This window comes from Amia ocellicauda, chromosome 7 (genome assembly GCF_036373705.1).
Source record: "Amia ocellicauda isolate fAmiCal2 chromosome 7, fAmiCal2.hap1, whole genome shotgun sequence".
Classification (NCBI taxonomy): domain Eukaryota; kingdom Metazoa; phylum Chordata; class Actinopteri; order Amiiformes; family Amiidae; genus Amia; species Amia ocellicauda.
Genome location: NC_089856.1, coordinates 23,979,584 through 23,988,656, shown reverse-complemented (window position 1 = coordinate 23,988,656; position 9,073 = coordinate 23,979,584). Strand labels below are relative to the sequence as shown.

At 37.2% G+C, this 9,073-nt stretch overlaps 1 protein-coding gene across 3 annotated transcripts in view; it reads left to right on the top strand.

Annotated features, from left to right (window-relative positions):
• Positions 1–1,488: 1,488 nt before the first annotated feature.
• tbl1xr1a (TBL1X/Y related 1a) overlaps positions 1,489–9,073 on the top strand; it is a 145,060-nt gene continuing 137,475 nt past the window's right edge. For all 3 annotated transcript variants that reach the window (XM_066708852.1, XM_066708853.1, XM_066708851.1), the window contains exon 1: positions 1,489–1,814. The gene's annotated coding sequence lies outside the window, so the exon portion shown is untranslated. The remainder of the gene's footprint in view (positions 1,815–9,073) is intronic.

Here is a 9,073-nt window from a genome sequence, read left to right as displayed (position 1 = left end):
TGCTTCACGATGCAAAAGACGTCAATTCGGTGCAAAATAGTCGTTAAAGAGTGAGCCGCACACTGTTCATAAAATCGGTCGGATTGTAGAAATCGTGTAGTGTGACCCCAGCATAAAACGCTATAACAAAAAATGCATTCTGCATCTGATTTCTGGGTGTGCCAGCTGCCCCTGGGTGGCTACTGCTTAAAATTAAAATTAATTCATTAAATAAAATAGGTGACACCGTTCAACATTGTAGAGCATGTTTTATTAAATAAATAAATAAATAAAACACGTGACCCCGTTTAACATTGTAGAGCATATTTTATTCAGATGGCACAATGTTATATTTTTACTTAAACCACTCTACAATATGTAACTTATATGCAAATATGTAATATGTAAACAAATCTTGTTGGCCATGATATGCCTTGGACAAATAATGCAAACAACAACAACAAAATACATAATACAAATAAACAGTGTTTGGGTTACATATGTAAGAGATGCACAAGTTAATTTATTTAGGAACACAACTGTAATGTTGAAATGTGGAAAGAGATTTAAGATAAATCAAAAAAGTTATTATAGGTATAATGGTTTTACTCGAGCAGGCTGGCTGTTGGCAACAGTGTCCAGGCAGTTGTGGAGTGAGAGGGTATACCACCAGACAGTACACTGGTGAAGTTGGGTCTCATCTGATGTTAAATGTTAGAAAACATTGAAGATAAACTGAATGAGGTAAAATAGCATTGATAATTACGGAAAGTTTAATTAATAATATTTATTATGCAAAATTAACTGATCATACAATTTCAAATGAAGGATTTGGAAAGCCTACTTTTAACTGTCCAGAAACAACATTGGAACAACATTTGACAACTTGAACATTCCGCTATATCTGTATATATCTAAGTTTATATTTATTCATTTAATTGTAATCTGTGTTGATCTATAATCATGATGAAATGACTGGGGGGCATCAGGGAGCCAATGTTGGCACATGCATTGACAGTCACATTTGTTAAATTTGTAATAGTATGTAGCAGGGGATTTATTATTGAACAAAATTCAGCAAATGTAAAGTGTGTAAAATGATAAGAACAGAAATGATAGTTCCTGAAGTTCCCCGATTCACATTGTTGCTACCCCCCGCCCCCCCCCCCCCAAAGTCTATGTCTGTCTGTCTGTCTCTCTCTCTCACGCACACATATGCACACGGACGCTAGGAACAGTAGGTATAATAAATTTGAAAATAAACAGAATACCATATTTTAAGAATAAAATCTCGGCTCATTGTTTCGTTATTTCATTGGAGATAATTAAAGTTTTTATATATATATGTTTTAGTAGTTTATTTGATACTTAAAAAAATAACAAAAAACGATTTTTGAATACCACCCCCCATATTTGTAATGAAACCAACAGACTGGTTAAGCACGTCGTGTCCTCTGTATACCGTGGTGTGCGTGTACAGCTGCAACTGCAAAAGCTGGTTAGGCCCCATTTCTGCCTGGAAAGTCACCCTCTTCTGTGTTGGAGTGTCTGAAGCCGTTGGCTGCTCCTGAACCGTTTGGCTCTTTCTCTACTAACAGCCATACAATGTTCCTCAATTTCTCTTCAATCTGCATTTTTTAGTTTTTATCAAAGAGCTAAGGTAATATAAACAGCACGCAGCGTTTATCTGGGAATTTAACTGCCGAACTACCGTCTTCAACTGGGTCTATAACGTCATATTACGACCGCATTTTTAGTAAATACCTTGAAGAGGAAATTCCACTCAGGCGGGCACAGCAAAGACGGCACCCCCACACTGGGTTTTGGATCTTAAAGTAAGTGGGCTTCGCGTTTAGTTTTAATTACGATTTCATAACGAATGAAACCAGATAATGTCTTTATTTGTGTGCTGTTATTTTACAGGTGTATCCGGCGTACGTGTATGTAATTTATTATCCTGAAATATCGAAATGGATGTGTTGTGAATTTAGAGAGTGAGGTGGGGGATGGGTAATTGAATGTAATGTGTGTGTGTGTGTGTGTGTGTGTGTGTGTGTGTGTGTGTGTCAGAGAGTGAGTGAGTGAGTGAGTGAGAGGGACACACACACTGCATGTGTTTAAGAGAGACTATTTGAGATCATTCTCTCTGAATGCAGTACAATTTAGTTTGAGGTAGATTATAATTTTTATTGCGTTAACTACACCTCTTGCAGATTCATATGGGTTGATTGGGAGTGGGGTTGGTGGATTTGCAAACCATGTTGAAACAAACAGTCGTCATGACACATTAAGGTGGATTTTATCATTTGACATATTTGGGCTTATTTCTTTGGAAAGTGCGAGGATAAGACGTGATATACCACGATTGGCAACCATGGTACCATTTTTAAAGGCAATGTGGGGTTTATGTGAATTGTACTCCAAATATAAGCATGTTTGTATAAATGTCTATGCCCTAACTCATGGCAGAGGGGGAGGGGAAGTGTACAGTCCAAACCAAGATATTGTAAACTCACTGACACACTGGGACGTCTAGGTTGATATTGTCTGATTTTTGTGTTTGCCACACAATTTATAAAACTTTTAATCTTTTTTGCATGTTTTTGAAATGTCACTTTTGAAAAATGTGGTTTATTATTTGTAGTACTGGAATTGTTTATGATACTTTGCATTGTACTCAAATATTGAATGAAATACAGAAAACACGACCTAAGCAATCCATTTAACCACAAAAACAACAACCATGACTATGATTAAATATAGTTGACTTACTCAGCAGAAGCAATTTGAGTAAGGATTTAATGTAATTGAAGGGCCAAGAACCATCTAATAATATCAGCTGCAATAAGAATGTTAATTATGTTTTTAATGAGTGTTCAGGCAACTAAAGCTTGAAGTATGTGTGGTACTTAAGCTTTCTATTTAATAAAATAAATAAATAAAAAATAAATACTGTTTTGGCCAGAGGGTATTGTGCCCTAATATATGTGTAGGAAGGTACAGTTTCCACTGAGCACTTCTACTAGATCTTATAGACAAAGTAACTATGTAAATATTGTACATAAATATATTGTTGAAAACGTTGTTTGCTGTGTAGGGATGGGAGACACTCAGAAGAGGTCAACCTAGGTTGATTTAACTGTTTGTGACAGTGAAAATTAATGAAAATTAATTATGAATTTTAATACATTAATTTAAATTGTGCTTGTATTTCATAAACATAACATTTTTGAGATTTGCAAATGTAATTAAAGTGCATACTTAATTGATATAGTTGAGTGTAATCTAAGATTCAATTTACTGTAGTTTCCTACAACATCAGCTTTAATTTCAAATGGATATCAACAGTTCAGTGTGTTTCTGTGGATGATTTAGTTTGGCTTGCAGTTACTGTTCCCTCACAACAAGCTGTCAATCTACTTTGTTGAACACTACGACATACAAACACCTTGTGATTCTGGTACCAAATGTCTGATTATTTAGAATACATATTTAGTTTTTCTTAATAGAGTGGCAGGTCTCAGTGAACATGCCCTGTGAAGAGTATAGCAGATCATGATCCTAAATTATTGATTTCCCTGTTCTACACACTCTCAAATTACAGCAGGCTGGGTTATGTAATTGTTCTGCTAGGCAAGCCAGTTGTACTAGAGGTGGGGGGAGGGGAAGGGGATGGGAAGGCTGCATGATTCTGTTGTACACAGCTTGTACTAAATGGGGACATGTTTTGCAAAATCTTTTTTAATTTGGATTTGGACTCTTCTCAGGGATAATGTTATTATTTATTTTTAAATCATTAAAGTTGAGAGTTGAAAAAATAGTTGATTTAATATTTGTTTATACAATTGTCTGAAGCAATTTACTTCTGTCCATCCAAACTCTCGAAATTGGTCTGATTATTAGTGGGCCAAGTAACGAAGTGGCTGCACCACCTTTTGTAATTTTTCAGATTATTATAATTTTTATTATTATTCTGCCATATATTTCAAATGGCCATCAAATTAAAATTACTGGACTGAAACTCACCAAACTTGGTATGCTGGTAGATGCCTAAGATGCCAGTATTGGATTAATTGACAAGTATTAGACAATATTCAGTCATCTTCCTCGAAACCGATAATGGGACAGATGTGAAACTTGGTGCATTCGTTTATGTTAAGACCTATATTCACATTTATTCAAGACAAGTTAATCAGTCTTAGTTTGGCAGCCCTATTGGATTAGTCAAAAATATTAAATGATCTAGCCTCTGAAACCGTTAGGCGGAGTGAAGTGAATTTTTGTACACATGACCTTGGCTAGGTCCTCTATTAGATTTATTAAATGCAAGTTGATTCTGCCTCTCAAAAGTATTCAGCCCCCTTTTTATTGTTTCAGTGTGTTACATCAAATCAGAATGGAGTTAATCAGGAGTCTTTCCCACTGATCAGCACAGAAAATGTCCATAATTGAATGCATACGTAATCACCCCCTTCAGTCAATATTTGGTAGAGGGACCTTTAGCAGCAATTACAAACATGAGTCTACATGGATAAGTCTCTACCAGCTTTGCACATCTGGACATAACAATTTTTACCCATTCTTCTTTGACAAATTGCTCAAGCTCCATCAAGTTGGATGGGGGCCTTTGATGAAAAGTAATCTTCAACTCTTTCCACATATTCTCAATTGGATTGAGGTCTGAGCTTTGGTTGGGCCACTCGAGGACATTGACCTTTTTGTTATTAAACCAAAGGTGGCTTTGGCTGTATGTTTGGGGTCATTGTCCTGCTGGAAAATTAATCTTCTCCCAAGTCCCAGGTCTCTTGCAGACTTCAGCAGGTTTTCTTCCAGCATTTCTCTGTACTTTGCTGCATCCTTTTTGCCTTCTGTCTTTACAAGGTTTCCAGTAGAGGTCGACTGATTTATCGATCGGCTGATTAATCGGGGCCGATAACAGCTTTTTGAAACTATCGGCAATCGGCAAAAATGAACCCCGATAAATGCTGATAGTTTTTTGGGGTTGTACACATTAATATCCTTGTTGTAGGGGATAAACACTGCATCTAGTGGTGAAATGAAAATCATTATCTAATTTATTTTATCGGGAAGTACAATAAATATTATTTATGTCCACTAAGTAGTTTAGTAGTGAAGAATAACAATAGCTGCGTTTAAAACTACACAGCTTATTGTACCCTTGGAGCAGCGTGGGCATTTAAATAAGGCCATTACATTTTTTTTTTTTTAATATTTCGATCTTTTCTAATTTCTAACGAGTTATTTACACAAGTCTTTTATTTGTAGATTCATATTTTTCTAATGTTTCCTTGCTAATCTGGTTGTAAAATAACAGCAGCCACCTATATTATTTGTAAATGCGACATGAAAATCTATAAATAAAGTACTACAATGCGTAGTGCAGTCTTGTGTTTATTTTATGATTCCATCTACTGTGTTTTTTTGAGAAATAAGAAAGCACTTCTACTAAAAATAAAAAATCTACAAATGGAAAGAGAGTCTTGCGTCTCTGTTTTAGCAGAGCCAGCGCATGCGCCTGTGTGAGCGGCGGGTCAGTCAGGTGAGCAGGCAGCTCTGCCCTCAGGCCGCAGCTGACACACCCCGTAGCGCTTTTCCACCGACAAGGAGCCGGTGCCTAATCTGGAACTGTTCCACACTCTTCCACCACAAAAGAACTGGCTCCTGGCTGGCACAGATAGCGCTTTTCCACCGACAAGGAGCCGGTGCTAGTTCGGAGCCGATGCCTAATTTGGAACCATTTTTTGCTTTTCCACCGCAAAAGAGCTGGCTCTGTGCCGGCACAGAGACGTTTTTTCTGGCACCAAAAACTTGCTGGTCTGGAATCTAAGAACCAGTGATGTCAGGAGCCGGGGGCGGGGTAAATGTGTCATCTCCACAAAAAGTTATTTGCCGGAGTGCAGCCGCCATGTTTAAAATGCCAGCAGAGACGCGAGCAGTGAGGAGAGTTTTGATAAAAAAAATTCGAAATCGGCAGCAAACAGCGGTCTGTCGAGGAGAGAGACACTTTAGTAACAATATGGTTTCACCAGGTCAACTAACTAGGTAGGAGTTGGCAAATGGCAGCAGTCAGAGACGACTGAGCGCACCTTCCATGAAAGGAAAGACGTGTTACAGCAATATTATGATGATGGAGAGTTAATGCGACGATATAGATTGGACAGAAATGTTGTTTGTTAATGAACTGGTCATTCACTGGTCCTTATGGCAGTTTCTTCCGCCACTGGCAGAAATGCGGTGTTATGCCAAATCCAGCGCCCCTACAAATCATGTGTCCCTGTTTGGTTTGCGCATGATTCATAATTTATGAATAAATTCATTTTCTTAGCACAGGGTGAATTACACAAAACATACATATTCTACAGTAAGAGAAGATCAAATAAGTGCTGTGACAGTGATGTGCTTTGTGCTCACATGCCAGCAGTGCTGACAATGTATTATTAATAATAATAATAATAATATTATTATTATGTATTTGTTAGCAGACACCCTTATCCAGGGCGACTTTCAAAACATAAGAGCATTGTTGCGGTGTCTGGCAACAGGGCCAATGCAACAATGATTTGGGACCATCATCACAGACGTCATCAATAAGCAGAATTTTCCATCAAACCATTAACATTACCTGAGATCGTCCGACATTTTATTGATCTGCCCATGACTATGCCGCAAATACCCCCCAAAACAGTGGCACTCGTAATCATAAGGTTAACCTATAATCATTGTTTTTTAAAAATCAAATTTTCATAATTTTCCAGAATTTGGATTTTTATTATTTTTTCATTTATTTTGAATTGATCTATTTGTTATTATATTTTATACTATTTTTTTAGTTCATAATGTAATTTAATATCGAGATATTTTTTTTAAGTCATATCGCCCAGCCCTAATTCTTTAGTTATTGTGGTTTTATTTATATGGGGTTTATTACATTTTAACACTTTACTTTTTTTTGGCTGAGTAACAGACCGTTTTCTTAAATTTATTGAGTGCAATTAAATGGTACAAACAGTTTATGCATTTTATTGATGTCATTGAATAACATCTGCAATGTCTGGTTTGTGGAGTTTTGTTCATATGGAAGCTACCTTTGATGCTTTTCCTGTTTTTGGTAATTGAGGTGTACACATCTAACAGTACACGGGTGTTAATCTTCCCAAACAGAACTCCTATTCTGTTGGGATTGATAACTATTGGCATCCAAGTCCTCCTCATTACAGCCCCCCTCATTACAGAGAAAATAAGAGTGGAAATTGTCCTCTGTGGTGGTCATGGTTATGTATGGCTCACCTCCAGCTCTCACAGCAGAGTAGACAGGCTATTGCTCTCACCTACCCAGCGACGTCTTCACACACATCCTCTTTTCTCTCCACCTTTTGTGGTTGTCCGCACAGACGAACACAAACGGCAACACTGGCTTGTGGTCACGTTCTTGTTGCACAGATTTCCACAGTTCTGTACAGATCTGTGGAAATCCACTGATCCCATTGGTGGAGCAGCGCAGATCTGCGCATAACTGCAGACATCTGTGCTACATAAATGTGACCTGTAAATGTCCATGTCCATGTTTTCATTGGATGGATCATGTGTGTTTCTGCAAATTGTGGGGAGTTTAGAGGCATTGTTGGAGCTCCCCACGACAAAGGATTTCAGATCAGTCATGATGTGTGTGTGTCCCGTACTTAAGTGATCGTGTACTGACTCCTTCACGATGCGAAATACATAAATTCAGTGCAGAATAGTCGTTAAGTGCAAGCTGCCCATTGTTCACAAAATTGGGTCGGATTTGTAGAAATTGTGTAGTGTGACTCCAGCTTGACTTTACCTTGAAATCTTGCACTTCTATAATGCGGTAATTTATTTATTTATTCATTTATTTATACAAACAATTAATGCTGTTTACATGTGGAATGGCATGCTTTTCCGTTCTAATTTTTACGTCATTTACTCAAGTATTAGGCATTGACCCGGTCCTTTTCTGTAGATGTTTTTCTTGGCTGCAAAATTGATGCCAAATGTGCACGCGCATCACTTCACAAGTTAAAAACACTAAACTCCCCCTATGAAGCTCATATTTATTTTTTTGTAATAAAAACTGTAGTAAACAGATATTACAGTAATACTGGCAAATACAAAATGCCCCTCAATGCCTCTGTCACATCCCTATTTGCAGCTCCAATAAACTGCAGTAGCACTAAACAATGGTCATGCAACAATTGTTTTTTAATAAAAGAAAAGGGAATGTCTTTAATCTTGAATATGTGGGGTTTTCCCAGTGCTGATTAAATGCTAGAACCTAGATCTTGTAAATGCCTCCCAAAGTGAAGGATTCAAGTAAAAAAATAAAACATAACATTGTGGCAAGTCTTGAAAGTGAACAAGATTGGAGTTTGGAATTGGAGTTTTTATTTTTTAGGAATTTACAGCTGAAATGCAATATAGGTATTTAATTCAAATATTTAGTAACAGAAAGTATATACATGTCTCAGAATCGATGAATGGTGAATGTAGAGGCTGAAAATGAGGATCTGGTTCAGCAACACTTTCAGGGCCTGTTTTCCCATTCCACATATTAGAGGAAATGGAAAAAAGAATCACAATGACGATAGTGACAGGGATCACTGATGGCAGTAATCAAGAATACCTAATTGTTAATTTGAAAATTGATAAAAAAAAAAAAAGGTTAAAGAATAAATTTGTTGATTATGCAAAAAATAGAATAAAGATAATTTAAGCACATTTTAATCTTTACTTAATGATCTGTCCTATAGAACAAAGTGTTTAAAAACTACGAGCAGCAGGCCCAGGTGCCTCTGTACTGATATTGCTTCAGCACTAGCTAATGGGCACATGGGTTATAACCTCTGGAGCGAAACAAAATATAGCTTCTCCATTATAGTAGAGTGCTGAGGTCAGTCATTCACAGGGCTGAGTAGAATTCCAGGGTAGAAGAAGCAGTTTACAGTGAGGGGAAAAAAGTATTTGATCCCCTGCTGATTTTGTACGTTTGCCCACTGACAAAGAAATGATCAGTCTATAATTTTAATGGTAGGGCAATTCCACGATAAAGTGACCC